This window comes from Amblyomma maculatum, chromosome 8 (assembly GCF_055883805.1).
Source record: "Amblyomma maculatum isolate TAMU_Amacu chromosome 8, ASM5588380v1, whole genome shotgun sequence".
Lineage (NCBI taxonomy): Eukaryota > Metazoa > Arthropoda > Arachnida > Ixodida > Ixodidae > Amblyomma > Amblyomma maculatum.
In genome coordinates, this window is record NC_139351.1 from 67,868,176 (window position 1) to 67,887,995 (window position 19,820).

The window sequence follows — 19,820 nt, forward strand, 5'->3', positions numbered from 1 at the left end:
CTTGAACCTTACCTGCATTCTCGTTTAGCTTGGACCCTGCTACAGCATTATAGGGAAAGCTTTCATTGCTAACAATACACAAAGTAAGCTACCATAACAGACAAAAAAAAAATGCCACGTGGAGATCTCTTCAGAGTTCTTCTATCTTGGAGAATGGCCTGTTGCAGCAGGCAAAAAAACACTTCTCGGAAATCTCAGATTATGGAGAAGCCATTTGTACCTGGCGTTATCTTCTCTTTCTCTTTCTGAATCATGCTCTGACTCACGGATGGCTCATTCAACGTTATCTGCGGAAAGTGCGACAGGCACTCTTGGGCGGACAGATAAGAATTTGCATAGATATTTTTTCGCCCTTTGAGACTAACGATTACTTGCCGCGCCATAGTATCTTACTATGCATTGTGTTAAGTGTGCTGAGCTGATCCAGGCATTTTATTGTGGGAAGGTGAGTCTGTCCGGGCGGTGACTTTCAAGATAAAGCGTTTCCACTTCGCGTGAAATAACTCCTCCATTCGGGTCAGTGGCAGATTCTCTTCATTTTACATTGTTCATCTAACCGCACTAAATGGGGAGGCTCCAACTCGCGTTGGCTACCGTGTTTTCTGTCTTACAGTCTGATGGCTGCTTCATTCACACCAAAATCCTCTCAACGTGGTGACTGGTTCGGTGTAAAATTGTGAAATGCTGAATTTCATTTGCCATACTGCACTGACTTGCAAAAACTTAGCTTTATAAATACCGCTTGCTCGCAGTTTTAATAAAATTCTTGTTTAATGTACGATAGCGCTGAGAAATGAAGGTAACAAACTGCATTCATGGCTATGCATGTGCTAATCTGCACATCATTCCCCTATTTTACTTTATGTGCTGTGCGATGTCAGTGCACGTTAAAGAGCCCCAGGTGGTCGAAATTACTCCGTAGCCCTCCACTACGGCGTCTCTCAAAGCCGGAGTCGCTTTGGGACGTTAAACCCCACAAACCACAAACCACCCTTATTTACGGCGAATGGACGAACATGTAATGAGTAGAAATTTTGGTCAGAAATATTTCCTGTGCATAATCGCAACGCTCAGTGTAGAAATGGTTAGTCGCATAGTGGTGCAAATAATAAATTCTACCTTCCTCTCTTCTTTTTAGAGATGTCGATTAATAGGTGTACGCGCATATCTCTAGTCCACAGGAGAGTATGTGACACACGGCCTTAGATAAAAAAAAAATATTATGGGCCTGCCGTTTTAATCAGCCGCAGCTCCACGAGTAAAATACTTCTAAAATGTGAAAAAGTCGTAATAAGCAAATGAATACCGAATACTTATGTTTAGCCTGGTGAAAACTACGTTTGCGGTTCTTTACCAAAAACAAAATGGCGCTTTACCTCTCTGGTCATTGCGCTAGGTTGCCTTCAGCAAAACTTGTTCTGAACCAGGGTGTAATTGGGCTAACTTGGTAAAAATCGGAGAACTGATATCATCTCTCAAACATTAAAAAAAGAATGAACGGCTTCATGCCACGAAACAACGCGAAATGAGGGCAGCGGCATCACTGTCCACTCTCTTATTTGTTTTTGATTTTTTTCTAGTCGGACATTTATACAGTGCTCGTCTGCTGCAAAGTGCACCGGGCCTCGTTTGCATTGCGCCATATAGCAGACGACGCGGCCGGATGCAGCTGCATGGCGCCGAGGATCTGGACAAGTGGCTGGCAGTCTCTCCTGAATAGTATATAGAAACTACAGACGCCGCGTCCGTCCTTGGTACCATCCCGCTTTTGTTTCTTTTCGCGGACTCATCCATGACTGTTATAGGTTTGATAGCAGGCCGTCGCCCCGATTGTAAGCTTACATCTGCACCCCCCCTCTCCTTCTTTCTCGCCCTTACCCACTCGAGACAGACGCCTCTTGCTGACGGCTGTGCGTCCCGGTGTACTGTTTTCGTTTCATGCACGCCTCGACATTCCTTGCCAGTCCGTCTCCCAGCCTATGCATCGAACCTAAATTAAGGGCGACTGTACGTGACTGGGCCTTTACGCTTAAAACAATAAAAAAAAATTACGAGGGACTTTAACGACAAAACTAGTGAAAGGCGAAAGTCTGAGTGCCGCATTATGGTACGCAATTGGTATTAATTAGTAATTAATTTAGTCGTTAATCGAATAATCACAAAGCAGGAAATAATTATCAATTACTTAACAGCTTAAATAGACACTTATTAGTCAATTAAGGAATTACCTGATTAGTCGTTAATGATTAATCAATTGTTACCTAATTAGTTATTAATTAATGATTACTTAGTCGTTAATTGATTATTATTAATTGTAATTGATCGTTGATTACCATATGGCCATAAAGGCACGCATTCGCGCGTACTGTGGTGGTGATTTGTGATTGGTCCATTGCGTCATCCCTCCTCGGCCAATCAGAGTCGCCACAAAAGCGGGACACATTTTGTCCACGTCAGCATGAGCCCTTAAAGGCTCTCGCCTTAAAATCATTAGCAGCGCAATAAACCTACTTCAAGCCAGTCGTTCGAACGAAGTTACGTCCTAATCAGAACGGGTTCATTAGACCTATCGCCATTTTTTGTTTTCTAGCTAGCGAGCTGTTTTTTCTCTTTTATTGAGGCTAACACGCGTGAGGAGATATTCGTTCGCGAAATTGGCGCCGCCTGCAATTTTTCCGCAGATGGGAAGAACTGCACAGCAAAACGACCAGGGGTAATGCGCATTGAAATGCCGCTAAATGGATCATTGCACAATGCTATTCACAAGAAAGCGCTTGAAGAATATTACAAAGTAAAGGAAATAAAAAGAAGTCTAGTATCTATTAAACCGTGAGGGAATCATATTCGCAGTCGTATTAAAGTCATGCGGGCATAAAACATCGCGAGTACCGCGTAGGCTGCGTGCACAACTATCTCTGAACATTAACACTATCAACACTATAACACTGCATTAACCATAAAAAGAAAATAAACAGTGGCACTTTGTGTCAGCTTAAGCATTGTGACATTGTGCATAAACATTTAAATTTCATGCAGAACGTAAAACGGTTGTTCAGAGTAATGCGACAGCGAGAAACGCGAAAAATCACTGAAACGCCCGCCAAACGCCATCCCCTCCTCCCCCTCACCTTCAACCCCCACCAATTAAAAGTTTGACGTCTGGTTAATCTGCGTAACAAAACAAAAGGAGGTTCAGAAAATAGTGCACTGTGACCATTACATCAAGCACTTCAAAGGCATCAGTTCAAACATTGTGCAAAACATGGTGCGCTTTGAACAAAAGAGAAATATGCAAAAGAAAGTTTAAATAAGTAATAAACACATTCATAATCTTGAGCTTTGTGTCCACAACAATTACAAAAGAACTTGTTTTTTAGAAGCAATTGTCCGCATGTTTCCGCGCATAATTACCTAATGCAAAGATACTTGTCTACAGATGCCGAAATTTCATAAAATAATTCTGGGATTTTGTTGACAAGACAGTTAAAGCTTTCTTAAGCAGGGAAGTTTTTTTTTTTTTTTTTTTTCAAGAGTTTTATCAATTTTCGCCCAGAGGCTGGCGCAAAGTTCCTTGTTCTAAAGATTCTTTTTTTTTTTCTTCCTTCTCGAAATAAATTTTGTAAAAACCTTGTGAATACAACTCTAGGCTTACTTAGCGCATTCACATTTAAAAAAAAGAGAGACATCCCCAAACCCTTGACCATGTCAGCCGCTCAGCACGCGCAGGGCGACGCGCTGTTAACCTTGTTTGTAATGCAAGGTCGTCACGGCAGGAGGCCGGCATTCGCAATGCCTCGCCAACTGAGTCGGTTACGTAACGAAGCAAGAGATCCCCTGTAGTAAAATGAGTACTGCAGACGGGGTGGACTGTCCTTCAGAGAGGACGCACTGGCGAGACAAGTACGGGTACTGTCGAGCTCCGCATGTTTAGTTGTTTTGGTTTTGTAGCCTTGCAGGAAGACAGCGCAAGGAACGAAATCGGCGAGGCTCAGTTGAACACGATGTGGAAACTCGATGCGCGAAGCATCACCTTTCTTTGATGGCGAAGCGAGCGTCTATTGATTGTTACACGGGGGTTTATAAGCAACTCGATGTGTGTGTGTGTGTGTGTGGGGGGGGGGGGGGGGGAGGGGAATCGACGAGGCTCATTTGAACCTCTATTGATTGTTACACGGGGGTTTATAAGCGACTCTTGATGTGTGTGTGTGGGGGAAGGGGGGGGGGGGGGGTAATCGACGAGGCTTATTTGAACATCGGTTTATAAGCAACTCGATGTGTGTGTATGGGGGGGAGGGGGGGGGATCTCTTACGCAATGCATTTCTAAAGCTCTATTCGTTGGGAAATAAAGACGCGACAATGATTGTATTGCAGATTTTTTTTTCGCGCGCAGACAAGGCAGTGTCGTTTTAGCTCTTCGCGCTCATGCTGATGGTTGAGGATCCACGGCAAACATTTGTTGCGAGAACAGTTACTGCGATACCCAACGGCACGCTTTTTCAATCTCGTGTTTTGTCCTTTCCTTTTAAATTTTGTGTCGGCTGTGATTTTACTTCACGAAACTTTAAGTAAATTTCGTGTCGGAAAAGGGGTCATATAAGTTGTGCCAGCAAATACAATAAAGCGAGTTGAGTGTGTTCATCCGTCACCGCAGAGCAGCCAATTTCCCCTCACACTGAAAAGTGGGCGCCACTTGCCTTTTTTTTTTTTTTTTTTTTGAAGTGGAGGAGAGCAGGGTGACGCTGGGGTTGGAGTAAGGCCAAGTATTTTTTAGATCAGTTGGCTTGTATCATAATGCTGGCCTCAGATCGGATAACAAGACTCGTGTTACAAAACCTGGCTGAGTTCTTCAGTACAACCTTTGTGGAAAATACAGGTCTGCTGTGTATGATAATAAGAAAAGCCATTGTGCCCATTGTTTGCCATGGGCGCCCAACCAATATAACAGCCGCACATTTTGGAATGCGCATTGGTAGAATGAACTTTCTCCGTCATTTCGTTGGCGCCTCAATCCAGATTCGCGGCGTCTTTTATAGATCGATCAATCAAGCAACCAATATGGCAAAAATTAAGAAGATGGCTAAGCTTCTCCTTGCGTGCAGACGCAATAGTGCCTTTAACACCACCCTTTCTTTACGCACATTTCTCGCATTGAGAGACTGGCGCAAAGTTTGGCACATAGTTAAGCGCCTTTAGTTATGGGAGAGAGAAAAGAGTATTGAAGATTGCGACAGCAGTGACCTCTGGAGGGTTACAAATAATAAGCGTTTACGAGGACTGGATATCCGAACCGCTGGCTAGATAGCTGCAGGGGATCGAGTTGCATCACAACCGCACAAACATGCACACACGTAATCACAAATGTACAAGTATACAAATGCAAACTTGCGTCAATCGTATACGCACACGCAAAAAACAAATACGCAAACAAGAATAAACAAACGATAAACGCTTAAATAGGTATGTATCCTAATACGGGAACGAACAATTACCTTTAAATACAAAGTGGAGTTCCATATCATACGTACACGAGTACACGAATATACAAACCTCGGAGCATACGCGCATATAAAAAAATTTGAGCGCACTGCAATGATCGGCATTGGAGAAATGCGAAAGTATGCGTTTGCTGCTCTTTGTAGCTGTTAGAGTGTCATGACTCAGCACTTTTGAGTGGCATGACTAGACACTAATCATGGTCATGACTTTGAATTACACAAGTATGGACCCCATAGGCATGCACATAGGATCTCCGATCTGACTAACTCATGACAAGTGACTGTGACTCGTGAAAACCACAATGACTAAATTGACGTGACTAGGCATGAGATGACATTTATATGCCGCTTGTCAGTACATACACATTCGTGACTACCAGTCTCATCTTAATGTGACGTCCTACCACGCGTTACATTTTCCGCCCGTATTTTGCTTCCACGTTTTGCGGACACGTTTTCGCAAACATTCCAAGTAAGGCTTTCGTCTTAATAAGCACGCGCCCCATGCCCACACGCTCACATGCATCTGTGCACTGCAGCTGCCAAGAGATGCAAACACACCACGACGGCGTCAGGGTCACCATTCCCGAAACTAGTTGCTCAGCAAAACTGAACTGGAGCATTACACGTGGCAGTGGGGTTATAGGGCGGCAACCGGAGGAGCGGCGCCGGATGTGAGACGGGTTTTTATTGGTTTCGCTCGGCTCAAATTTACTGCAGCTCGAATGGCACACAGAGAGCGATTCTAACAAACAAGAGCTTAGAGGTCGCGGGTAATGGCCGAAAGGGCATGCATCGAGGCACAAAATAGCCAGGGTTCGGTTTAATTGGCTACTTGCTACCTGCTCGGTAGATATGTGATTGCTAATGAGTTAAATAAAAGCAGACGTGACACAGACAGACGGAATAAAATTTAGACCATGCGGAGTAAACGCTTTTATTCCATTAACAATCGTGGATTCGGCGTGACATATATGACGTCGCCCTTTTCGTTTGGTCTTGTTATGTTCACGATCATGTATACAGTCGTGAGCAAAAGTGGTATACAACACTCAGCTGGTGGCCGAGCACCGGAAAACTGCATTCCAAATTCATTTAGCAACAGCTGTCTGAGATTTAGGCAATAGTGACGGTGCACCATTTTATCCACATGCATGTGTGACTGTCGCTGTTCTTGTCGCTGTCGCTAGATGGCATTTCGATGCAGTTTTCCCGAGCACTGTCGACGGCTGAGTGTTGTATATACCACTTTTGCTCATAACTGTATATCGTTTCTGGAGCACGTGAAACGAGTGACGATCGTTCTGGTGGCGTGCAGACCGCTCAAGCTAATAGGGAAGTAAGCGATAAGGGAAAAAATTCTGAGGGCGATTACGATACTTTCTAATGCGAAATCTGAGCTCGTGGCTCTTCTTTCGAGAAATTCTCTTTAACTCGTGACTCCTTAGTACCTCCCTAATGACTCCCTAGGGACTCCCAAGTGACTCTCTTTCGCTCTGTTACACCGACAACAGCGACGCAGTTCAACCGGCGAACGGTCGAATTAGAGCTGCCCTCTAAAAGCTTGCCGTGAAATCTTGGCAACCCTTGCGTATTATACTCCACTGCATAGAGTGCATGCGCCCTGTGCAGCGTTGTGTTACCGTACACACACGGCGCGTGCCTTCAGTGAAAACAGATTTATTGGGTATTTTGCTGCCTTTCTCCTGCGAGAGTTTCCACAGAAGTCCAGATTGTACCATATATTTGGGTGAACAAAAAATGGCGAAAGAGTCCATGACTAGTCCATGACGCACGAAACTCAAGCACGAATGAAGACACAGAGCAGTGAAATTTAACGCTTATATAAATAGGCGTTAAATTTAGTTTCTCTGGTCTTCACGAGTCCTTGCGTTTCGTGAAAGCAGCAGCACTGTTTCAACTGAAGGCATCGTGCAAATGTAGGCGTTGTTTGCATTTTACGCAGGTGTGGGGAACAAATACTTTGAGGTCAACTTATATGAGGCCCCGAACTTTTGGTTGTTGTTTTTTTTCAACAGCCGCCAGCACGAGGCCTTATCACTGTGACTGTAGTGCATGGAACAGCCTTGTTCAAGCTCGTTGTCACGTTACGCGGCCTTATCGTTCCAGACGTTTTCAGGTTGCTTTGGCCGGTTATCTAGACTGTTCTTCACCCACATTCATCCCTTCATGTTCGCCCATCTCAAATTGAGCGCCGACAAATGCAACGGGTATCAACGACCGACGAGTGCGATTGCTGCTTTCGACGCCGCCATGTTCCTTTATTCGTTTGTGCATGGGCGCAAAAAGTCAACCAAATAAAGACTTTCTTTCAGCGCATCGTTAGTCTCTTCGTTCCTCGCCTACGGAATTGTCACTAGCACGTGACAATGTGCATTGAGAAGCGGAAGAACGTCTCGGGGAAACAAAGTACGCTTTCATTATTTTACGCGCCCAACACAAATTCCCCGACAGTTCATTATTCCTGACAGTTTCTTTTTTTTTTTTTCGTTTCGAGTGCACAACTTTGGAGCTCTCGCTATCCCATGCTCGAGGAGCGAAAGGTATGACGTGTGTTCATACAGAAACTTTATGGTTATGCACCTCATTTTGAAGCTGAGGGTCCAGGACACACCCAAACTCTCAGGAAATTGAAAGGGAAATTAGGGGCTCGTTATGATACAATGAAAGGAGCCAGCAGTCTGCTAGTAAACGGAGAACGGGGGGGATATACTTTCTCCTTTTTGTACTTTTGTAGTGATATTGACCATAATTAGTCCTGTAATGATTTAAAGGAGAAAGACAAATACAAAGCGGAATGGAAAACAAAAATAACACGCAGGACTAATTCTGGCCAATATCAACTACAAAACTAAAAAAATATATCCCCTACATTTACCTTAGGCTCGCAGACTGTTGACTCCTTTCATTGTGCCATACCGTCAGAGTCACTTATGCTCTAAATTAATGTCAGTGTCCAACAGATCTTAATGGCTGCATTGAAAGATACCGTTCTCCCTTCCTCGAACCCGGTGTCGCAGCTAAAGAAATGCAGTGCTCTGCACTTGTGTAAAGGGCACTCATGTAAGACCGCTGAGTACCTAAAATGTGCAAAATTGTTCAGAGCTACATGTAGGCAGCTTGGAAACGACAAAAAACAGCTGCCTGCTCAGTGTATAATAACAAGCTTGGCAGGATGCTATGGCACATCGTCCGTATTCCGGATGTGGAATGTGCATACTTGATCGCCCTCGCGGCTACAGTCTCTCTACCAGATTGCTCGTGTTCGCTATAACAGAAGAACAGCCTTGCTTGCTTACCCCACGCCTCCTAAAAAAAAAAAAAAAAAAAAAATCTCACTGCTTGAAATGCATTTAAAGCCTGCGTTTTCACTTTGCCGCACTTCTCTGCTCCTGCAGCACGACTCCAGACTGACAAACTCCAAGCCCAAAAACCCCTTCAAGGGTCATCACGAATATGGATAAGATAGTCAAAGTAGCAGAGGAGTTCTATACAGATCTCTAGAGTAGCCAAAGTAGTCAGGACCGTAATGAGATTGGCGGTAGGAAAAACAGTCAGACGTTCCACCAGTGACGAAGGACGAGGTCAAGAAAGCATTAGAAACAATGAAAAGGGGGAAATCAGCTGGAGAGGATCAGATAACTACAGATTTGCTGAAGGACGGGGGGGGGGGGGGGGGGGGGGATATCGTGCTAGAAAAACTGGCCACCCTGTATACGCAGTGCCTGGTGTCATCGACGGTACCGGAACCATGGAAGAATGCAAACATTATCCTCATTCATGAGAAAGGGGACTCTAAGGACCTTAAAAATTACAGACCAATCAGCTTACTGTCTGTTACGTATAAGGTATTTACTAAAGTAATCGCTAATAGAATCAGGACAACCTTAGACTTCAATCAAGCAAAGGATCAAGCAGGGTTTCGGAAACGGTACTCTACTATCGATCATATCTATACCATCAATCAGGTGATAGAAAAATGCTCGGAATATAACCAGCCCTAATATATAGCATTCATTGATTACGAAAAAGCATTTGACTCAGTTAAAACCTCGACGGTGATGCAGGCATTGCGAAATCAGGGGGTAGACGAGCCATACGTGAAAGTGCTGGAAGATATATATAGTGGCTGCACAGCAACCGTAGTTCTGCATAAACAAAATTCCCATAAAGAAAGGTGTTAGGCAAGGAGACACAATCTCCCCAGTACTATTCACAGCTTGCTTAGAGCAAGTATTCAGAGACTTGGAATGGGAGCAGTTAGGGATAAGGGTAGATGGAGAATACCTCAGTAATCTGCGATTTGCTGATGACATTGCCTTGCTAAGCAACTCGGGGGATGAACTGCAAATAATGATGGATGACCTAGACAGGAAAAGTAGAAAGGTAGGCTTGAAAATCAATATGCAGAAGACTAAGGTAATGTTCAACAGCCTCGGGAAGGAACAGCAGTTTACATTAGGTAGCGAAGTACTGGAAGTAGTAGGAAAATATGTCTACTAGGACAGGTAGTAACCGCAGATCCAGACCATGAAAAGGAAATAACAAGAAGAATAAGATTAGGATGGAGCGCATTTGGCAAGCACTCACAGATTATGACTAGCAGCTTACCGGTATCGCTCAAGAGGAAAGTATACAACAGTTGCATCTTACCTGTACTCACCTATGGAGCTGAAACGTGGAGGCTAACCAAGAGAGTTCTACTTAAGTTGAGGACAACCGAGAGGGCTATGGAACGAAAAAAAAAATGGTAGGGGTAACATTAAGATATAGGAAGCGTGCAGAGTGGGTCAGAGAAATAACTCAAGTTACCGACATTCTAGTGGAAATTAAGAAGAAGAAATGGGCATGGGCAGGACATGTAGTGCGAAGAGAGAATAACCGATGGTCGCTTAGGGTAACAAACTGGATTCCAAGAGAAGGAAAGCGTAGCAGGGGGCGGCAGAAAGTTAGGTGGGTGGATGAGGTTAAGAAGTTCGCGGTGGTCAAGTGGATGCAGCTAGCACAGAACCGGGTTAAGTGGAGAAATATGGGAGAGGCCTTCGCCCTGGTCAGGCTGATGATGATGATGATCCTCAGCGCACACCGTACAAAAGGAGAGTATTCTTTTCAAACCTCGGGGTAGATTTTTGTGCACTAAATGTACGGAATTGTCTATTGTTGGCAAGAGAGGTATGTTCCCATCATAATTAACATTCATTTAAGCCAATTAGCAATCGCAGAAGGCATTTAACCTCGCCACCAGAAATCTTGAGGTTAGCATTTAGGGGATATCAAAATCTGGAGTAAAATATCTATAACAGCGAGAGCTTCTGCTTCATTTGCCGGCCCTACATATTTCGTATTTTTGGTTATTCAAACTGCGCAAATGTACGTCAGTCTTGAACAGCATACCGTGCTTCTGATATAGAATCTTACACTCCCTTTTTACTCCCTTATAGGCTTATTTGTGTTTAGAGTGGTATATTACACACAAGAATCTCTCTTATATAGCAAGAAGCTCTGTACAAAGGACGTCAACCGGGATAACAACGTGCGTAATCAGCCGTTAGGTGAGAATATATGATGGGTGCTTATATCACAAACATTGATTGCTCGTTCAATGAAAAAGGTCAACTGCAGCCAAATAAGTTACTAAGTGTCTACTGAAATGACTGCAACTCGCTGAATTAACAGCGTCAGAGTATAAGCCCAACTGACCCCATTTCATTACTTTATATACGTGTCCATGCATAGTGTACGTACACTATAATATATTGCGGCAGAGATAAGGGAGAATATTCTATCATTTCAGTCTGTCCGTGCTATTCAAGAAATCAGGCAAGAAATGGAGAAATAGCAAACGGAGAACGTATTTCCTCGTTACAATACGGGATATTCTATGGAAACTCTCCTGTGATGAAGAGGGGTGGAGTAAAACTCGGTGGCCGTAAGCATTTTCTGTGGCGCTTATCAAGTCTGGCGTTACGAAACAAATATATATATTTTTTTCGATTCTTCACTGAGGCGCCGCGGCTTACGGTGAGGGCTAGCCTGGACTTTGAATGATACAATAATGCCTCGGTAATATGGACGGCTCGAATATGGACAGCTTCTCTAGGGGCGAAACATGCTCAATTAATTTGAGCCTCGTTAAAGGCGACGGAGTGGATACCAAAGGAAGGCAAGCGTGCCGGGGGCGGCAAAACGTTGAGAGGGCGGATGGAATTGGGAGGTTTTCAGCTAGGAATCAAATGAAAACAGCCGGCACATGGCCGGGTTAATAAGAGGAATATGAGAGAGGCCTTTGGCCTGCAGTTGGTATAGTCAGGGCTGGGGATTTTAAAGATGAAGATGATCAACATGAAAACTCGTACCTCGGGCAATGAAAAGACTGAAAATGAACGCAGTTCACTGTCAACCATTTATTCTTGGGAAGTTAATGTGTGCAGTGATGTGAGCAGAAAGAGAAGAAGGAAAGCGGGGAAGTTAGCGAGAACAGTGTTCCAAATGGTCACCCTGCGCTGTGGATAGGAGATGAGGGGTTAGGAACAGGATATTAGCTGTGGTAATCAAATATACTACTATAGAGTGGATGGACTGTTAAAACTCTGTAGAGTGGAGAAGAAGTCAAAAATTGAATAAAATGTCTGTTAGAAACTGGAATTGACAACTTGCAGCAGACTGCACTGAGTGAACACTGTTTTTTGTTAATCCGCCAACGGCAAGACACACCGATTTATCCTTTATACCCGCTTTCTGGTTACCAGAGCATTATCCTCCTTTAGTGTCCAAATCATGCTCTAAGATTGGTGGCTAAGTTCGGTTTATCTGCTGCACATTACTCATAGCGCGAAGTGAATTTATCGGCTCAGTAATATTGTGCACAAATGTATTGTATGCTCTTTTTTTTTTTACTTGAATAAAAAAAACAAGAACTCAGCTGTTTGCCTACAGGTTAACTTTTATATTTAACCTCGTAATAGTCTTCACTCATATCATACTGAGTTATAGCAATTTTCGAACAAAACATTCTGCGAGAAGGAAAAAAAAACGTCATTCTTGGGTTAGAAGCATGGCGGGCAGCAACGGAACTTTGCGCACGCGTAAAGCACAAAATCTGCAAATGCAGGTGGTGACAACCATACCAGCGATTCGGGTAGTAATTAAGACAATGGATTCAAATTAAACGGGGCTTCAGCGTCGACAGGTAGGTGGGGCATTGAAATACTGTAGAACTCCCAAAGATGGTAGAACTCCCAAAGTGAACGGCCAAATTCATCGAGTGGTGCAATAAAGTGCAGGGCATCTCGAATAATTGAAATACGCCAGTTTAATACGTGTGCAGAATTGGTGCTTTCGTGACCATGCAACAAATGTGATCGGATGGCTACCCTGGGAAACATAGCTGATCACCATGGAGTGTGAAAATGCAAGCTGGCGCAGCTTCCCGAGGAAGCGTTGCTTAACAAAGGCTTAACCCTGACACAGTAGAGTTGGCGAGGCGTCCGGAAACAATCGCGTTGTGAGTACAACAACAAATATGTAATTCTGCAGAAGCCGGTTCAATGACAACAGTTTCGTAATTGATGTTTTAGATCAGCGTTAAATCATGGCTCACGAGGCGTTTCAAGACCTCTCCTTTTTTTTTTTTTTTTCAGAGAATGGCCATCACCGTAATGCATTTCCTATTGCAAAGAATTTGTCTAATATAGGCACAGTCAAGCCCACTCTGCAAAAAACAATGTTTTTGCAAAGGATCTTTGTTAACTTTGCTGCTTTGTTGTTTACCGCAACTCGTTATTGTGGACAACTTGCTACCCGAACAATGTTTTCTTTAGGGGAGCAAACTATCCAAATTAAAACAGTTACTACAGCTGTCGTACATGATGCAGGCGCGGCCAAAACATTACGGAGCATTCTGGTGTTTGAAGCTTTCTCACGCGTTTCGTACATAGAGGAGGTACCTCTTTGAGTCCATACACGGGTGCACCAGCGGTATGGGCTAATGTAAGTATAAGGCACTTCCGAATATTCTCTGGGTAAGGCGTGACGGACGTTTCTATTACCGAGGCCTGTTCCGTATCATTATGTCCTTGGCTGCACGTTCCATCCCTGGGTACGTTGGCAATGCCTGAGGCCGTTCAGCTACGTCAAACATAAAAAAATCTTGAATTCATAAAGGCATGCTTGCTGCACTCTTCGTAACAATTAATGACGGCCGCTGAAAAACGGAATCCCGCAATATTAAAAAAATCTTGAATTCTTTCAGTTCGAAATAAAAATAAAATTGATCTCCTTATCGCAATGTTATCCTCAGTTCTACAACAGGCGTCGGTAAACGAAATATATTTTAGGAAACAAACTTAAGTGCCTGCGTTTACCCACCATTCATTAAAGCCTTGCTCATAGCATTGCAGGACGAACCCTTGTTTAGATCAAGTTTTTCCAGCAGTCGATGCGCAAATGGCACGGATCGCCGGGGGAAATTTTCTTTGGGCTTGTATTTTTTTAGTTCAAATTTGAGCAATTTTTTCTCAAATACCTTAATACTCTTTCTTCAACATTTTGTCATGCTTCGTTTTAGGCCCAGACAGGCAAAAGTCTCGATTCATTTCAGTTACTACGTTATGGCAAAAGGGTGCCGAAATAGCAGATAAACAGTTCTTGTAGATGGGAGATTCTGAGATGGCATCTGGGCTCCAGTGCTGCCTCTCGCCTCTCCCCGCCCTACAGTAATGTTCTTGTTTCTGCTGTTTCTGCTTGAAAAATTAGGTACACAAAATTGGATCTTAGATGAAAGGAGGACTCCACATTCACTGCAAAAATCCACTTTAGGACTAATGGTCTCTGTGCGCATGCGCAATACCCCTAGCAGCGCGCGAAGAAACCAGTCTGGACGGAGTTGCGCACCGCTCCAGACACGTGGTAAGCATTACGTCATGGTCGTCTGCTAGGCCAGCCTCCGGCTCCATACAGCGTGGCGGCGCAAAAGGCGGATTGACCAGACGTTAACCTTGTGTTAATGAGATGTTTAGCGACATCTGGTGTGGTGTCGATGCTGATGCCCGACACAGTGTCCAATAACTGTAGATCCTAAACGCGTACGGCCTATCAAGGTCGCTTATCCAGCCATTCATAAGGGTATTGATGGCCCCAATCACACGAAGCACATGGCGTAATGAGTGACGTCATGGTTCCAGACGAATGACTGACTGGTATTCTGGTCATTCAGAGAGGCGTGTTGTCATGCGTGACGTTACTGCGTTCTCACCAATTAGCGTGTCGCATAACACTTAATGGGTTACGCCAACTACATCGAAGCCACACGAACGGGAAACATGACCGACCAGCTGTCGCTGAAGAACATAAAGTTGGTAGAGGAAAAAACATTTGCTGCAATGCGAAAGACCGGTGCGTTTCGTTGAAAATAGCGAGGACAGATATGGGAAAGTGACTAGCACGCTTGTGTATCATTTAAAGTGTCTATTTGAGTAAACCTGTGCCCGCAGCCATGAAAAGAACGCGACCATGCAGGCTATGGCGGCTGTGGTTTAAAAATGTCTGCTGCTGTCAGCACCACTCAATTAAGTGACTCAAAACTTTCTCAGCAAAGCGCTTGCATCAATGGATGAGTCCAAAGACCGCAACGTGTGGTCGCGTTGCTGCCGCGAACTGTCCAGATGTGACCACTGGACATACGCACGTATACGCCTGATAATTCGTTCTTCCGCGAATAACAAATGATAAGGCGATGTTGAGGCGTCGATAAGGAGAGGGCACTCTTGAAAAGATAACAAGGTGTGGTGAAAGTATGGGATGCTGAGGCAAAATAGAATGCCAGAATTCCCGTCAATACAACTTATCGTGCTCTGCAGAAAAAGTTAGTCCGCATAACTCGCGCACTAAATGGCTAATAACAGTTTAACACTGACAAATGTAAATTAATGACTTTCAGATGCAAAATATCAAATTCTACTCCCACCTACTCGTTCAAAGTTCATCTTCGTGCAAATATCGGTATTAGCTACAACGCTAGCCTTTCATATGGTCTGCGAACGTGATTGAAGTCACAGCTAAGAACACATGAAACGTAATCTTCATCGTACACCATACCTGACACTCAAAAATTGCTTACCATGCAAATATTTTCCGCCTACTACTTGAGTTAGTATCGCCTATGTGGTCGCTTTACCAAGCTTATCAACACATAATGATTTAAATACATGCAGAACTGTGCTGGAAACTTCATCGCTCTCGACCACGATCAACTTTTCAGCTTGGATAACACCAATAACTTCTTTGTATTTAATGGAAACATGCTGCCTTTGTGACGTTGTGTTGTACACCACATTGTCTTCTCAGTCAGAACTGTTTTATGCATATTTTTGTCGCACTGAAGTGTTTAACATTCCAGTCCTTCCTAACGGCAGGAACTCTGGCATATTCAACTTCATAGCTATGATAACCACAAGCCTAATCTCTCTGTCCTATGAGCTTCTATAGTAAAAAAAAAAAAAAAAGTACTTTTACAGCTGTAAAAAAGTATTGAAACTATTTTCATGTTTGCTTCGATAAAAATTCGTATTCTGTTTCTATGTAACCACCATTTAAACATTGTATAACGATTTCTTGAGCATTTAGTTTCCTCATTTGGAATTTGGTACATCTGTGCCCGCTCACACAACGATTTATATAGGAGGCAGATTATAAAGAGGTAGCTGAAAAATAAACTTAGCCAGAATTTTTACAACCACGGTAAGGTGGTGCAGTAGGGAAAGGAACGCGCAACGAGCGCAGATTTATCGAAAGTCCCACCCTCGAAAAGTTTGCCGTTGTCTCAAAACTTCAATAGAGGTCCACCGCCGTGCCGCCTTGCCATTAAGAAATGAGCAGCGTCGTTGTGGAGTCATTTGCGAATTTGAAGCGCCACCTCGCAGTCGTGGCCGAGTGGTTAAGGCGATGGACTCGAAATCCATTGGGGTCTCCCCGCACAGGTTCGAATCCTGTCGGCTGCGTATCTTTTTTTTTTTTTTTTTATTCCTTGGCCCGGCAAACAGGATCGCACTCTGAGAGAGGGCTACGTGAACTCGTTAACAAAAATTAAGAAAACGCTTAAGCTTCGCATTAAGGGCTGTACGAGTCGATCTCTGAGAGAGGACAAGAACCACGTGACATGACGTCACTGACTCCGTCATTTCCACGGACGACGCAGTGTAGATAGAGATGTGACGCATGTATAGTAATGTAATGACATACATATAAGCGAATTACAGATACTGATAATTGTAGTTACAGTAAAAATAAAAATAGTAATAACGATAATGACAGTTACCACAGTATATGGTGATATCTTGGTTTGCGTAGTAGGGGTGATAGTTGGTAATGTTGGTGATGGTGATAGTAATAGTGATAATGGTCGTTAATGACAGTGATGATGATGATGGCAATGATGATATAGTAGCGATGAGACGATGGCGGTTGGTGATGGAGATAATGATCTTACGGCGATGATGAAGACAGTAATAGTGATGATGGTGGTGGTGGTGATGGTTGTGATGATGATGATAGTTGTTGATAGTAATAATGATGACGATGATGATAGTGATAGCCTAACGTCGGACTTGAGAGGAGAGAGAATTAATTTCGCATTTCCGCTCTCAATGCCCTCGCCTTCCTGGCCATCGAAGCACCCCAGTCCCCCAGTGATCATGCAGCCTAGTTGGTTTAATTACATGCTCAAAGGAATCGGCGCACACAGACGAAGCACAAGAACAAGAAGGACGACGGGGCGAAGTTCTGAACTGTCAGATTTTATTAATGCGAAAGCATTACTTCGCCATGTTCACAGATTTCTGTCCGCAGACCACGTCAGCGAAATCGTGTTCGCAGCAGTTGTAATTGAGAAGTGGCAGAGGATTATGAGTGGTGTCAATCGATAGAGGGTGACATAATGTTGTATCCGGAAAAATAATTAGGCCAATAAGTTAATTAACTAATTACAGATAAAAATATGAAGTTGTCCGCAGTAGTTGTGAATAATTGAGAAGTGCCAATACGTTAATTAGGTAACTAATTACAGGCGAAAAATATGAAGTTGTCCGCAGTAGTTGTGAGTAATTGAGAAGTGGTAGAGGTTAATGAGTGGTGTCAATCGATAGAGGGTGACATAACGTTCCGTCCGAAAAATAGTTAGGCCAATAAGTTATTTAAATAAATAATTAGAGACAAACAATGTAATAGAAAAGGCGAAAATGGTCTCATTAGCCAATGGCTTGGCGCCACATTTGATTGTATCAAATACTAAAATAGTTAAATCAGTCAATTAAGGTGACGTCAATGAAGTGACGTCACGCAACCTGAAGTCGAGCCAAAAAAGGGCATAGGAAGGTAGTGAAGCACAATTTGAAAGCACAAAGGCCTAAAGTAGTTAATTAAGGTAGTCAATTAGGGTGACGTCAAGGATGGGACGTCACGCAACCGGAAGTAGAACCGAAAAGGGGCTTTCGGAAAATCGCGGAATTAAATGGCGGTGTTAAATGCGCTATCGTGTGCACTCCTAAGGTGCACACCTCCTAAGGTGCACACCTAAGCGTCCTCCTAATTTTTTTTCTTTCTGGTTAAGCTCGCTAACAACAAGACCAAATTCGCCAATCGAAGCGCACATGGTAAATTTTGAGGCCGTATTCGTGACGTCATAGATTAATTAGTCGTGGCGACACTGGTTGATCGAAAACTGCTTTCGGTATACTGGTTTTTGCTATTGAAAAACGTTTATTTTATCGTGCCTGTGAGTGAGTGTCTACGTAAAACAATAGGAACGTAAATTCAAAATATTGTAATAAAAAAAAAGAACGGAGTCGCCATTTCAAGGCGTCGTAGTACATTTCGAATATTGGATATTTACTGCCAGTAATTTCAATTTAAAAGTTGGAAGAAAAAAACACAAACGAAAAACTATTTTGAGTGGTGCGCTAAACGCATATTTAGGCTGCGAAATATTTCAGAGTGGTACCTAAAAGACATACTCAAAGTTTGCATAATAAATAAACCTCATGTCATTGATGTTTTGTTAAATAAAGCAGAAAAGAGTCGAAGTGTCAACATAAATTGGATTTGATTCGCCGTCTTAGCGTTAAAAAAAAAAAAACAACACAGTCAGTGCGGCAAAGAAGTAGAGGAAAAGGCAGGTTTTAAGCTCTTAACCGTTACGACAAGCATTGCGTTTTTTCTCCCGCATGTTGATCAGGCATCGACACGTGTCTGGTGACGTTGGGCCAGCTTCTGCCACGCGCGCGCCTAGATCGGCCATGTTTTCCCTGTGGTTTGGTCACGAGTTTGGTCAAAGTCCATGTCTCCGGGGTAACTGAATAAATATAACCCATTGTTGTGGGCCTGCTTCCATGGTTTATTAACGTAAACGCGGCATCTCAGCCTGCAGTAAACTACAGGAGGCATCCAAGTAATGAGCATACAAATCAAATAATTCGAGTCTTTGCACAACATACAGTTCCCCTTTTAGCCACTATAATACAGTCGAATTTGGAAGTAGGTTTCATTGTTGACAGGTTGCGTGCGCAACTGTGTACGCATTCCGCAGTCGTGGCCGAGTGGTTAAGGCGATGGACTTGAAATCCATTGGGGTTTCCCCGCACAGGTTCGAATCCTGTCGGCTGCGTTTGAATTTTTTTTCCTTCCTCACTAAAGGCTTCGTTTTGTTTTGCTTGCATAGTCCCGCAAACAAGACCATGTACGCTGTGAAATGGCAGCCTGAAACAGAGAGACTTGACTATACTATAGCGAGCCAGTATTGCACGAAAATTGTAACATGCGGTACACTAGGATTACGGGGTGAATTCCAAGGCTGATTAGGTATAGTAAAAGCCAACAAAGAGCGAGGTGTGGAGCTTGGATAATTAAATTTTGTCCAAGTGGGGCAGCAACAGTGGTGCTACAACAGAAGACTAACTTCAACTTCTGGAAAATCCAAACAGAAATTACCGGAAAGAAGCTGAAGCAATGTTGAGTCAAACCTATTCCATCAGTGTTCTCGCAAAGACCGGGTTAATTGGAGGAATAGGGGAGAGGTCTTCGCCCTGCAGTGGGCATAGTCCGGCTGATGATGATCAAAATAGGCTGCTTTGACATGGAGATTAGGGTTAACCGGGTAGGCGTCTGGTTAGGGTTAGGCGTCTGCCCGCAGCAGATGGGATCTCGCTGAAAACGATAGTGCTAAAAATATGCTCATTATAAACGGGCCAGTTTATTGCTTTGCGAAACTCCCTGCATAGTCAGCGTGCATGCATAAATGCTTATGGCTTTTG

The 19,820-nt window shown here is 43.6% G+C and overlaps 2 non-coding genes across 2 annotated transcripts; both read left to right on the forward strand.

Annotated features, from left to right (window-relative positions):
• Window positions 1–16,432: 16,432 nt before the first annotated feature.
• On the forward strand, window positions 16,433–16,514 carry TRNAS-CGA (transfer RNA serine (anticodon CGA)). Its single transcript has one exon. It is a non-coding gene; the product is annotated as a tRNA-Ser (tRNA).
• A 2,578-nt stretch (window positions 16,515–19,092) lies between these two features.
• On the forward strand, window positions 19,093–19,174 carry TRNAS-UGA (transfer RNA serine (anticodon UGA)). The gene has a single exon. It is a non-coding gene; the product is annotated as a tRNA-Ser (tRNA).
• Window positions 19,175–19,820: the final 646 nt, after the last annotated feature.